At 44.5% G+C, this 13,114-nt stretch overlaps 1 protein-coding gene across 12 annotated transcripts in view; it reads right to left on the reverse strand.

Annotated features, from left to right (window-relative positions):
- The window catches only part of TENM1 (teneurin transmembrane protein 1), a 404,140-nt gene extending 393,653 nt beyond the window's left edge, over positions 1–10,487 (reverse strand). For 10 of the 12 annotated variants that reach the window (XM_081847832.1, XM_081847839.1, XM_081847838.1 and 7 more), the window contains exon 1: positions 10,077–10,487. The gene's annotated coding sequence lies outside the window, so the exon portion shown is untranslated. The remainder of the gene's footprint in view (positions 1–10,076) is intronic. The other 2 variants (XM_081847833.1, XM_081847831.1) reach the window with 1 other exon arrangement.
- Between the last annotated feature and the right edge of the window lie 2,627 nt (positions 10,488–13,114).

The raw sequence follows: 13,114 nt of genomic DNA on the forward strand, positions 1-13,114 counted from the left end.
CAAATGCTGGCGAGCATGAGAATCAGGTCACCTAGCAAAGCCAATAGTCTTTGATAGTGCAAATTAACTGCACTGGTTATTAGTTCAAGAGGCAACTGCTCACCAGACATGGATTCCCTTTATGTAGGCTTTAAACCAGAAAACAGAACTGTACACAACAGCCAGCTTCCATGCAAGGATCAATCTTGCGGGATGAGGACCTTGGGCCTGACATATTTTCTTCCTCCTCCTCAGACTTTGATGATAAGGTTAACAGTTTCAAAAATGTATTATTCAAAAGATACTTTATGAAAATTTATAGACAAACAACCCTGCGGTGTATGTCCTGTTTGCAAAGAAGCATTAGAAAAGTTGACATTTTGTAATTCACTATTTAAATTGGAGGAGAGCAAGCATACAAATCACTCAGCACTACTTGATCTGCCTTAACACTGAAATGCTTCCATGAGAAATATGTTCTAATTAGAGAGTCTGAAACAAATATCTCCCCTCTCCCCACCACCTATGTTAGATATAACCCACAAAGAGTAAAGCACACGGAAGCTTCATTGATTTCAGTGGGAAGCTTTTAAGCAGGTACTTACCACTCCTGCTTAAACCAATAAGAGCTCAACTGAATAATATAGGAACATACCCTGCAACATTTCTCTGATGAAAATAGGGATCTTCCATTCCATAATAATGCTATTTATACCCCACACTTCTTACTGGGTTGCCCCAGCCACTCTGGGTGGCTCGGTGGTCAGATAACTCCATACCCTCCAACATTTCTCCAATGAAAATAGGGACATCCTAAGGAAAAGTGGGACATTTTGGGATCAAAGAGAGCCATTCTGAGAGCCAGCATGGTGTAGTGGTTAAGAGCAGTGGACTTGTAATCTGGTGAACCGGGTTCGCGTCTCCGCTCCTCCACATGCAGCTGCTGGGTGACCTTGGGCTAGTCACACTTCTCTGAAGTCTCTCAACCTCACTCACCTCACAGAGTGTTTGTTGTGGGGGAGGAAGGAAAAGGAGAATGTTACCCGCTTTGAGACTCCTTAGGGTAGTGATAAAGCGGGATATCAAATCCAAACTCCTCCTCTTCTTCTTCAAATCAGAAACCGAGATGGCTTCTCTAAATCAGGGATGTCCCTGGAAAATAGGGACACTTGGAGGGTCGGTAGGAACACAAGAGCAGCCATGCTGGGCCAGACCAAAGACTATTGAATCAAATCTTGCTTCCCACGGTCACCAACCAGACACTTAGGAGAAGCCCAAAGCAGGAACATAGAAACCTGGACCAACAGTCTGACTATTCCCTCTAGTTCAGTATAATTTGCACTGACTGGCAGCAGCTCTCCAGGATTTCAGTCAGGAGTCTCTCCCAGCCCTACTTGAAGATGCCAGGGATTTGACCTGGGACCTTCTGCAAGCAAGGCAGGTGGCTTCACCATTAAGCAACAGCGCTTCACCACAGCCTCCCCCCATTGATGCTCCCCAGTTTTCTTCTTCTGCTGCTGCTGCCTGGCACTGCTAAAAATTCTAAGGCTGCTTCCTGGAAGTATTTTCTATGTAGCGTGGTGTGTATGGACATGCATGTGCACATACAATAAAAAATACTAAAGTTTTCTGTATACATGCTCTGAGTGCTATTGAATTATCCTACTCTCATAATCCTACACCTGAGTAGGTAACACACCATCTCCACAGTCCAGCATTGCAACCTATGAATAGCTTTCTATGCAGAGGCTAATCAGGTGGGTGGAAACAGGGCAGAGTGTCTTCTTAGTGGTGGTGCTTCATTTATGGAACTCCCTCCACCTTCTTTGCTATCTTTTCAGGGCTAACAGGTAGTGTAATTGTTGACGATGTTGTTGTTGTTGATATTATCATACTGTTCAGGCTTTTTAAATTCTGGGGCTTAAACTCCCCCTCTCCTGCTTTTCACTACAATTTCATTTTCTTGTTTCTTTTTATGGCACCAATTTTTATTGTTGTATTCTGTTCTTGTAAACTGCCCCAGGAACTGCTTTTGGCTGAAGGGCACAACAGAGATACATTGAAACAAACTGAAAGATTTTGTGACTGCTCTTGGAATTACAGTGGAACCCTGGAACCTTGATTTTCCAGGATTTTCTCAACAGGAGCCTCCAAGGGTACAAAAGTCTTACCTGCTGCAGAGAGTTATCACTGAACAAACAGAGAGGGGTGCAAGTAGAAAGAGCACATCCAGGTTTTCACCATTTTCAGCAGAAATTCAATCACATACTCACAAGTGAAAGTTTCACAAACTTGCTTTGACGCTCTTGCACAATAAATCTGCCCCCTCCCCATGAAACTTTTAGCAATATGGAAAATGATGTGAAACTACAATCACTCTGTGTAACATCAGATAAGCTCCCAGCAAACAGATTGGAGTGAACCCTTAATAGCCATTTCCATCTAACTTCCTAGCAAACTTTGTGCAAACTTACTCAATGAACAGGTTGTCTGAAAGCAACCAGAACATGGTCTCCTCTCCTCCTCTCCAAATGCCTGAACTGGACTACATGTATGCTGAATTCTAGCTAGTTCTAGTTTTGCCTAGCCATTTAAAGGTAAATTCCACAACCCACATTTTGGAGAGAGAGAAAGAGAGAGAGAGAGAGAGAGAGAGATACATGCACCTGCCGCTTCAGACTAATACTGTGTGAAAAATGCCCTACAGTTTATCAAAAGGTTTCTTTCTCCACAAAAGAAGCTTCTGTTTTTTCCACCGCAGGGTGCATTATAATTATTGTGCAAGCTTGAGCGACCTTATCACTTGGCCAAATCTGCATCATGCATTTAAAACTCATGTACCACTTTAAACAGTCATTGCTTCCCTCAATGAATCCTGGGGGGTTCTAGTTGGTTAAGGATGCTGAGGGTTGTTATGGAGACCTCTTTTCCCCTCAAAGAGCTACAATTTTTCTCAGAGAATTCTGGGAATGGTAGCTCTGCAAGGGGAATAGGGTATCTCCTAACAACTCTCAGCACCCTTAACTAACTACAGTTCCCTGAATTCTTTGAGGGTAGCCATGACTATCAAAGTAATATAATACTGCATTATAGTGCAGATGGGGTGATGGTGAGGTAGATGGGTTGGGTTCATTGGGTTGGGTGTTTTCCTTCCCAATGATCGTTTCTCTAGCACTCAGTAGTCTCCCCAATTGCCCACACTTCCTGATCTGAAAAAGTTCCATGGGAGGAGTTAATTCATGACATTTCCCCATGGGCTTTAACTGAAGCGCAGGAAGCTGGAAATGGGAGTATATGTTGTTAGATAACCTAGTGAACTCCACAGCCTGAGTAGATGTTGAACCCAGTTCTCTCTGGCATTCTAATAAACACGGAACATTCTAATAACATCACCTACTATATCAGCAGGGTCTTCCTTACCTGCTCAGATCTATTCACATAGATGACACCTAGTGTGCTGCATTGCTTCAAGTTTCAGACCAGGTTTGAGTTCAAATGTTTGTATGCTGCCTTTCAGCATCAAAAACTCCCAATGTGGCTTCCAACTTATATATTCACAAATGAGGTTTAAATCCCCATTCCACCATGAAGCTCAAGGGATGACCTTGGACCAGCTGTTATCTCAGCCCAAAATTTATTCACATTGTGAATGGATCTCACTTTCACAGGATGAAGTAATAGCCACCAACTTTGATGGCTATAATAGCAGACTAGACAAATTCATGGTAGAGAAGGCTATGGATGGCTGCTAGCCATGTTTGCTCTGCTTTGTTTTTGTGATCGGAGGCAGTATAACTTCTGAATATAAGTTGCTGGAATACACAGGAGGGAAGAGTGCTCTTGTGCTCGGATTCTGCAAGCATTTGGTGGACCACTGTGAAAACAGGATGCTGGACTAGATGGGCCTAGACTTGATCCAGCAGGCTGTTCTTATGTACTAACCTACCTCACAAGGTTGTTGTTAGGTTACTCTTTCCTGATATACTCTACAAGCAAGATTTCATGGTAGACTGAAGTTCCTTTACAAATACATGGTTTGCCTTAAATTCTGTGATGAGTGCATAGGTAAAGGTAAAGGTATCCCTGACCATTAGGTCCAGTTGTGGCCGACTCTGGGGTTGCGGCGCTCATCTCGCTTTACTGGATGAGGGAGCTGGTGTACAGCTTCCGGGTCATGTGGCCAGCATGACTAAGCCGTTTCTGGAGAACCAGAGCAGTGCATGTAAATGCCGTTTACCTTCCCACCGGAGCGATACCTATTTATCTACTTGCACTTTAACATGCTTTCGAACTGCTAGGTTGGCAGGAGCAGGGACTGAGAAACGGGAGCTCACTCTGTCATGGGGATTTGAACCGTCGACCTTCTGATCGGCAAGCCCTAGGCTCTGTGGTTTAACCCACAGCGCCACCCACATCCATGATGAGTGCACGGTTGACCTCAAATTTGAATGAAGGACTTCCATCTCATGTTCATTAAACCCACACAGTGCAGCACACAGGTCAGTGAAAAGCAGTGCAATGGTGAAAAACACTGTAATCCAGACTACTATGCACAACACTGAAACAAATGGAAAACATCTCAAACCATTCCACTGATCCCCACATATTCCCAGAGACTAAAGGGCAAGGAAGATTGCAGAATAAGGACCAAATTAGATAAAACATTATTCATGTCTTTAGCCCCTGCATGTTTTATTTTTATTTTTTATTTTTTTAATCAAACAAACACAACAACAACAACAACAGATTACATGTTGGGAAAAGACACCAGATTGGAACAGTGACCAATTGAGTTGAGGCAGCTCTTTGCCTGTACCATGGTTCTGATCCAAAGCCTCTATGTCTGCTCTTTGCGATGAGGGAAATGCTCTCATTGGCAGAAGTGGGAGCTTTCATCCTATTCTAATAACAGGCAGGGGGTGGGGATGATACAGACCAGGACCATGGGGTGGGGTGGGGGAAAGGTGACACATTGCCATGCCATGCTCCCAATATGCTTCTACTCTCCCCTTCCATATTTGTTTAACAATCACACACAACAGCACACAGAGACTAAAGAAATCAATAACATCACATCTACCTGGCCCTCTGACACTCCTGTCTAAAGCAGGGGTGGGGAACCTGAGACCCAGGGAGATTAATGTGGCCCTCAAGACCTTTCTAACTGGCCCCTGGAACTCTCCGGAGGCCACAACACTTCTTCCAGGAAATACTCTACGAACTTCTTTTTCCTGGCTAGGAAGTATCCCATGAACTGTGGTCATATTTACCCGGATGGAGGGGTGTGGGTGTGGGTGGGTAGGTGTGGGTGTGTGGGTGTAAAAGAGAGTGAATGTGGTGTAGTGGTTAGAGCATCAGACTAGGACCTGGGAGACCAGGGTTCAAATCCTGACTCAGTCAGGAAGCTCACTGAGTGATGTTGGGCTGCCTGTCGGCTTAACTTACCTCACCGGGTTGTTGTGAGGATTAAAGGATGTTGGGGAGAACCATGTGTGCCACCTTCAGCTTCTTGGAGAAGAATCAGGGATATAAATGCAGTAAATAAAAGCAGATTTTTAAAAGACCTCATACTTTTGCATGGTTGGAATGCAGCTTTGCACAAAAGATAAGAGTTGTGACAACTGCCCCACCCATTTTTGCCTCTGGCCCCACCCATCATTTGAATGAGCTCCGCCCTACCCAAGTAAGGTTGCCCATGAAAGAATGCAATCCTCAGGCTGAAAAAAATGCTCCCGATCCCTGTAGTAAAATGACAGACCACAAAAAGGTGGTGACAAACAGGATGTATGCAAGAATGTACCAAAAACATTTTTACAGGCATGCACAGGAGCAGGCAGGCAGGAAGAAGTATGAAGCATGAGCACAGAATCCTTCTACAGCACTAACCCTGAAACCAGATTGCAGATGTATTACGAGACGAAAATTCATCTTCATTATGCACCTCCTTGCTGGCAACAACAACCGGGGGGGGGGGGGATATCATCAACTCTCAAAACATTTTGTCCTCATTTTCCACTTCAGAGGGACAGTCAAGTCATTTCCCGTCAATTAAAATCCATTTCCAAAAAAGATTTCCCCCCTTCGGATGTGCTAGAAGGCTTTATAGTACCGCTTCACAGCTAACTGTATCACTATTATACCAAACACTGCTTCAACACAAGAACACAATATCTTTTATCATCTGCATATCTAAGCCATCTATTCTACTAATTACTAGCTGGATTGCAAGAGAATGATAATTGCAGGTGGGTTTGGAGGAAGCAAAGTATCTGTGCAGAATGGGTGGGGGAAAGAAATTAATAATGTGATATAAAAGCAAACAGGCTGCATACTGGCAACGGATGATAGTGGAAAATCTTTACGCTTGTGAAGATTTGTGTGTCTTTGGGAGAGAATTTCCCTCAGAAATGTTCAGGTAGTGTTTGTTTGCTTTTAACCTTATTATCCAGTGCATTGAGACAACTCATCAAAGAATGTGGGCAAGGGCTGGGATTTTGCTCCCTGTCCCAATGAAAATTAATGCTACTTTAAAAATTTCCAGGTAAGTGTCCTTATCTGTGGAGTGTGGAATCCTGAGTTTTACACTCATTACACTGATTGCTCTAAGCAGTACAAAATAATGCCATAAACACTGCTAAAAGTATTACTATGAAGTTCAAGGCTACTGTTTTTTTCTAAGCTTACCAATTTTAATACACTGCAGGCAGGTATGAAATAAAAAGGCTGCAATCCTCTTCCCATTTTCCCGAGAGTAACTCCACTGAACAATGGGACATGCTGCATAATCCTAAGAATGTGTACTCAGAGTTCATTCCTACTGAACTCAATGAAGCTTACTCCCAGGTAAGTGAAGTGAGGACTGCAACCTTCTTAATGCAGTGCAAGTCATTAACTGCACAATCCTATGCAGGTCTACCCAGAAATAAGTCCCACTGTATTAAGTAAAGCTTACTCTCAGGAAAGTGGGGAGAGGACTGCAAAGGGTTGTATGCAATGCTAGTCCTACTCAGAGTAAACCCATTTAAATTAATGAATGTGGTTAACTTAGGTACATTAATTTCAATAGGTGTAAAAATTATTTGAGTGCAACCCAAAACTTCTACTACCAGTTACAATTTAATGCTTATCAGGGGAAGGAGCAAGACCATCAAATATGTTTTTAAATCCATGTGCATAAGAACATGTAGGAGAAACCTACTGTTTAATGCTTCTGCCATGTGCTTTATATACACATCCTGTACATCTTAATAAATATCTGGGACCTTATTCTACAAAGCTGAAGACACTCCTTTAATTTAGTATATTTTATTTAGAAGATGGGCATATAAAACATCACATAGTTCACATGGCAAGATACTTTCCCTTCACTCGAAAACAATCAGAGCATAGAAAGGATGCACAGCATGTGGGAGAAAGATGGAAAAATAAATTCCAATAATAAAAAAATATTTATTTTTCCTCCTTATTCAGTAGCTAGCTTGCTCACTGTTAATATTCCTCAGTACTTCATATTCCTACGCTGTTCTGTTTGCCACAGCTAGGGATGTGGGTGCACATATGAAATCAATTCTGTGCTGTGTTGTTTAGTTCAAGTAATTAATAGACAGAGAAATGCAAACACATAAGCACACTTGCCGTTATTTCCGCAAATGCACCCAGAGTCAAAACAGGCATATTTGATGCGTCTTCAGGGCAATGTCAGCAGCTGGGTTTATTTTTGACACTATAACAAAGAGTCTCATGGCACCTTGAAGACTTAACAAATTTACACTACAGGTCATCCATCTCAACAATTAAGCTGCAGAGAAGGGCTCCATACAACCAAGATAGATTTCTGAGTATTTGTAAACTGCAACCATAGGATATAAAATGATCATTTAGTGCAGTCCTATATTGATCTGCCCAGAAGTAAGCCCCCTTCCTCTGGGGGTGGGGAAGGGAAAGTCTGATTAAAAAGACTCCACCATCAAAACCACATGCTTCTACTGGTGCTGATTAGAGCCGCTGAAGCTTGCTTGAGCTCCACTCCACCGTAGACAAAATACAACTGCAAGCTCTCCCTCCTACACACACAACGGCTACTATCATCATTCATTTCCAAATAATGAACCCAACGGGTTTTTTTCAATGCCCAGCAGAAGCAATGGCAGAAAGCTAAGAGTGTATGAGAGCACCTGCGTTGATTGATGGATTGCAAGTGTTAAGTGAAAATGACCAGAGGTGCCGAGAGTGAGGAAACTGCTAAGCATATCACCAGGAAGACTGGAAAGTAGCTGGGAAAAGGTGAAAGAGAAAACGAAGGCAAGGAGAGGTCACTAGGAGCTGCCTTCTCGTTCACCCTAACCTGGATTTCACAAAGACCCTGGAACTTGGAGAGAAATATATTGCCACACCTTGAAGCAACACTCTTTTCCCCCCTTAAAGACTGTCTTCACTTAACTGTTAGTAAAGCACATCCACAAATTCCTTCCCACCAGCTAAGTTAGAATTTCAAGTCAGTAAATAATTGAATTTCTGCTGACTTTAAAGATGTTGAAAGCTCATGGTTGTGTTGTGACACACTTTTAATAAAGACAAATAAAGCCAGTATGTCTGCTTTAGAGCAACACTGTAGCAGTTATGAGAGTGCAGAGCCAGGAGCCCAGAGTTCAAATCTCAACCCATGAACTCATTAGGCAACCCACCTTCCCATCACTTCATCCACGACAAGGAGATGAAAGCAAAGAACTGGCTTACAAGGTTGTTGTAAGCAATACAGATAATTTAAATTGTGTTTTTTTTTTGCGGGGGGGGGGGGGGGAGATGATAGAGAAATGCAAGTGCTGAATATCATTATACTCATATAACATGAAAAAGCTGAACTCCTATCTGGGCCTGAGAGGGAATATCTTTCTGACGTGAGAGTATCCCAGAGAAAAACACATTAATTAAAAGGAGCACACATAGCACCTACAGTTACAGTAATAAAAGGACAATAATACAACAACTGTGAGCAAAGGGGACCCCCTATAGGCAAAATAAATGTTAGGAGATAGCTAAAACACATACTACATAATTTCTGATTGTATATACAGTATATAGCCTACCGATCTGTTTAAAGAGCTGTAGGTCTCTCACACACTGCAATTTACAGTGTACAAATTCAATTATAAACATGACAATCAAATACACTTCAGTCTATTACCGCATCTTTCCAGTGTATGTGTGTGCAATTGGACACATTTAGAATCTGCAGCACATAAAAAACCCACAATGTGAAGTGCAAATGTTAGAACACAGACAATACCAAAGTTGCACACCAGTCTACAGGCAAAAGTTGCTGTTCCTGCACACAAAGCTGGACACATGGGTCTAAAAAAATGCAGCACATCACGCTAAGCTTATGTTCATGAATGTGAGATTCTCTTACATGGAGTATTTGATGGATTATTATCACTCTCCCCCCCCACCCCCCAATACACACTGTTGCACCTTGACTTGACCCACAGCACCCAACAATCCCCATATGCCAGGTCCGAGCAAAGGGATTGTGCATCCAATCTACACCACCTGGTGTACAACATTCGGTTATTTATTTCAAGCGGGGATTCCACCTACAATTCAAGGGTGGTTGGAAGATGTGTGCAAGGTTCCTGCGGGTTTGCACTACGGTTGTGTGCATGGGGTGCGCGCGTGCGTGTCGCGATCCCAGCAGCAGAAGTGTCGGAGTGTCCTTAAGAGATCTCGGCTGACTTACACAGAGCATATCCTGCGCATAATTCATACCGAAAGCAAGCCCCACCGCGTCCAATTGAGCATGTTATACTACCTAGTAAGTGAGCTCAGGATTGCAGCCTTATTGATTGTGACTTCCCGTTGTTCTCCTCCTGCAACATCAGACCCACGCGCGCACACACAGACACACACGCACGGACGTGTCAAGTCCAGTTAGAGCGGAGTCGAGGTAGAGGAGAGGGAAAGGGACTATCGCATCTCCAAGGGCGCGCGCACAAGCTCTTCCATCGCGCAAGCTAGCCAAGCCAGCCAGCCAGCCAGCCAGCCAACCCTCCTCCTCCTCTTCTTTTTCTTCCTCCTCCTCCCCCTCGAGCCAAACTTACCTGCTTGCCCAGTGGAAGTTTCAGTTGCTGCTGCTGCTCCTGCAGCAGCGCCGCCTCCACCCCGCGCGGCTCCGGTGGCCAGCCATCGCGCCCGGCTGCCGACGCTGCTGCCCTCGTCGTGCCTTTCCCCGGCGCGGCAGCTACGCTGAAGGCGAATATAAATCCACATAGCCGAGGATGCAGCTGCTGCTGATTGCCCGCATCATCATCCCTCCTCCCCTTCCCAGTCCTCCTCGCAGGGGCGACTCAGCGCCAAAAGCAGAGAGAGGAGACCCCGGCTTGACCGCAAAGGCAGACAGGCTGCTTCGGAAACGCGAAGCTTCCCCAGCAGCGTCTGCTGCCTTGTCACTGCTCTCGCTCTCTCGCCTTTGCACACCCAGCCGCTCTGCGCCGGGCAGACTGGCAGCAGTGAACCCGATCCCTTCAGAGCGGTTTGCCTCCTCGGCCGCTAATGAGCATGCCCGGGAGAAGAGGAAGGACATGCGCGCTGCCGATGCCGAAGCCTCTGCCTTCACCTGCTGCCAGACTCTTGTGCAGGTGCACTGGGAGGAAAGCAGAGAAAGAAGGCGGGAGGGAGGGATTTAGGGAAGTGGGCAAAGGAGCCCAATTCTAACCGGGAAGTGAAGGGGAGGCTTTCCCCAGAGACAATCCTTACTTCGGATGGGGAACAGAGCGCAAAATGGGAGAAAGGGGATTCGACGAGAAGCGGCGAAAAGGGAGGTGGAAGTGGGAATATTTTCCAGTCTCTCTCTGTCACACACACACTGCTCAGATCAGTCTTCACCGTCTCCTTGCTTCTCCCCAGAAAACACCCATATTCATGGGTTGCGAAAGACTGGGAGATGGGTGGATGGGGGCCACAGAATGCGCAAAGGGGGAGAAATGCCGCTAAACTGGGAATCCGAGGAGAAAGAGGCAAGCGACGCTCCGCGGCGGCGGTGGGGGCTAGGGAGGAGAAGGGAGAGGAGGAGGCGGGCGGTGTCAGCCAAGAGGGTGCAGCGAAACACACGCCGATTATTGGGGAGAAAAGCAACAGGTGAAGACTGCCGCCGGCAGACCCCGAGGATCCTTGAGAACGACCGCAGAAAGAGAAGGATGGGCGAGGAAATCTGAGCCTCGCATTCAGTTGGCTTGGGGAGATGCGGCTGCCGTATCAGAGCCACAACCCGGACCATGCACCGGGCCCAGGCTGCTGAATCTGACTCTCCAGGTGCCCCTCATGCAGAAAAGCGACCTTCCCACTACCTCCTTACCCGATCCATTTAACTGGGGATTAGAACCTGACAGCTGCTCCCTGCAAAGATCAGCCATTGGAAATGGGGCGGGGGAAGAAGGAATAAATGGAGAGACCTATGGGTGGAGTGCAAGGCAACAGTGCCCTTGGCCCCTTTCCTACACGTGCAGAAATCTTTTGTGAGCAAACAAGCGGAAAGATGGGAAGCTGCCAAACTGTGGAGGCTGATCCGTTAGGGCAAATGGGGCACTGTCTGCCTCAGTCTGTTGTCAGCCAATTCTCACCTGCCTGCTCTCTTACTTACAACAGGTTCAGAGGGTGGCCCTGGTCTTGTTTGGTAGTCTCTGTTCTGGCCTTGGATAACTTGTATGGGGACAAAACTAGAGTAAGTTGGCTCCAGCTGTCACTGGTTCTAGCTCCACCTACAATTGGCCTTCTGCCTTGCACCCCATCAGCCAAGGGCACCAATCACCACTGGAGCCAAAGATCTAAGGATGAGTATACCATTAGGGTCCACCTGCAGCTGCTAGGAATCACATTTCTCTGGTTCCAGCCAACACAGTATGAGGAAAAGGTGGAAGTATGGAAGTAAACCTGGTTAGGCCTTTCACAATAAAATCTTATTTCACCTTCTCCTTTTATCATTTGTTGCTTTCCTTTTAGATTTCTTGAGCCTGCATCATTGTTCCAATTGAACAATCATTTTATTTATAAAGAACATTATCATTAGGTCATTCATGGGTTTTTTTAGCAAATGAGTATACAAGGAGAGACATTCAATATCTGTCATTCCAAACATCCAAGTTTTTAGTGTTGCTTCCTTCCTTTGCCTTCCCACCCCTCATATCAGTTTTAACAAAAGTCTGGAAAATCTGGTTTCCCTAATATTATTTTTATTGTCGTTCTGCCCTCTATCTAGCATCTGCCAAAGAGGAAGGGATGCAGCAACAGCTGAAATTATAATCATACTAGCAGCCTAAGAAAGAACAACAAAAATCAGCAGTTTTGAAATTAGTGGTTAAAATCAGTTTAGTTTTAAAAGATTCCATTCACCATCTTGGTTCAATATGTCCAGCTGTATCCAAACATAAATGAAAACCTGCTTCTTGATCTCAGGATCAACCATTCAAAATCTGGCTACATTATATTAAGGGATGTCCAAATGCACAATGCTCTTTTCAAAGTTTCACTCCACCATCTTGATTCAAAATGGCAACCAAGTATAATAACACAAAAGATGAAAATCTGCTTCTTTATCACTGGAACCATCTTGCAAAATTTGGTTATGATACATGTGAGAGAAAAACGAATACATTTCCTTCTTCTCAACTTCTAGTTTATGCGTGCTTTACTTTAAACCACACGAGGGCACTATTTGTCTAGCAATCTAGTCAGCACTTGTGTGTAGTCTTTGCTTTGTCTAAGTTAACTCCGCCCCTAAAAGCTGAGCCATTTTAGTGTTCTCTCCCAACTCTTGAGACAAGATACCTGCTATTCTCTCTTTCATCGGCACATAACCTGTAAATAGTTCCTGCATGAATAAAGCCTTTGAACTCCAGAAACATTAAGTGATTATTCCAAACTAATTCACCCAAGCGGCAAAGTCTGCCAGCAATCTATTCATGCATAGAGAACAGAGAATTTCCCAAAATATGTAGTAGATAATATAATATACTTTAGCAGGTGGCACTTACTCCCAAACTTGTGTTTTACCTACATCTCCTCCTGATCCTATTCTTCCTAGTCCTCTGAAAAACTGAGCATTTTTCAAAAACCTAAGTGGAGGAAGTAATGGTTATGATAA

This window comes from Podarcis erhardii (genome assembly GCF_964252035.2).
Source record: "Podarcis erhardii genome assembly, chromosome: Z".
NCBI classification, from domain to species: domain Eukaryota; kingdom Metazoa; phylum Chordata; class Lepidosauria; order Squamata; family Lacertidae; genus Podarcis; species Podarcis erhardii.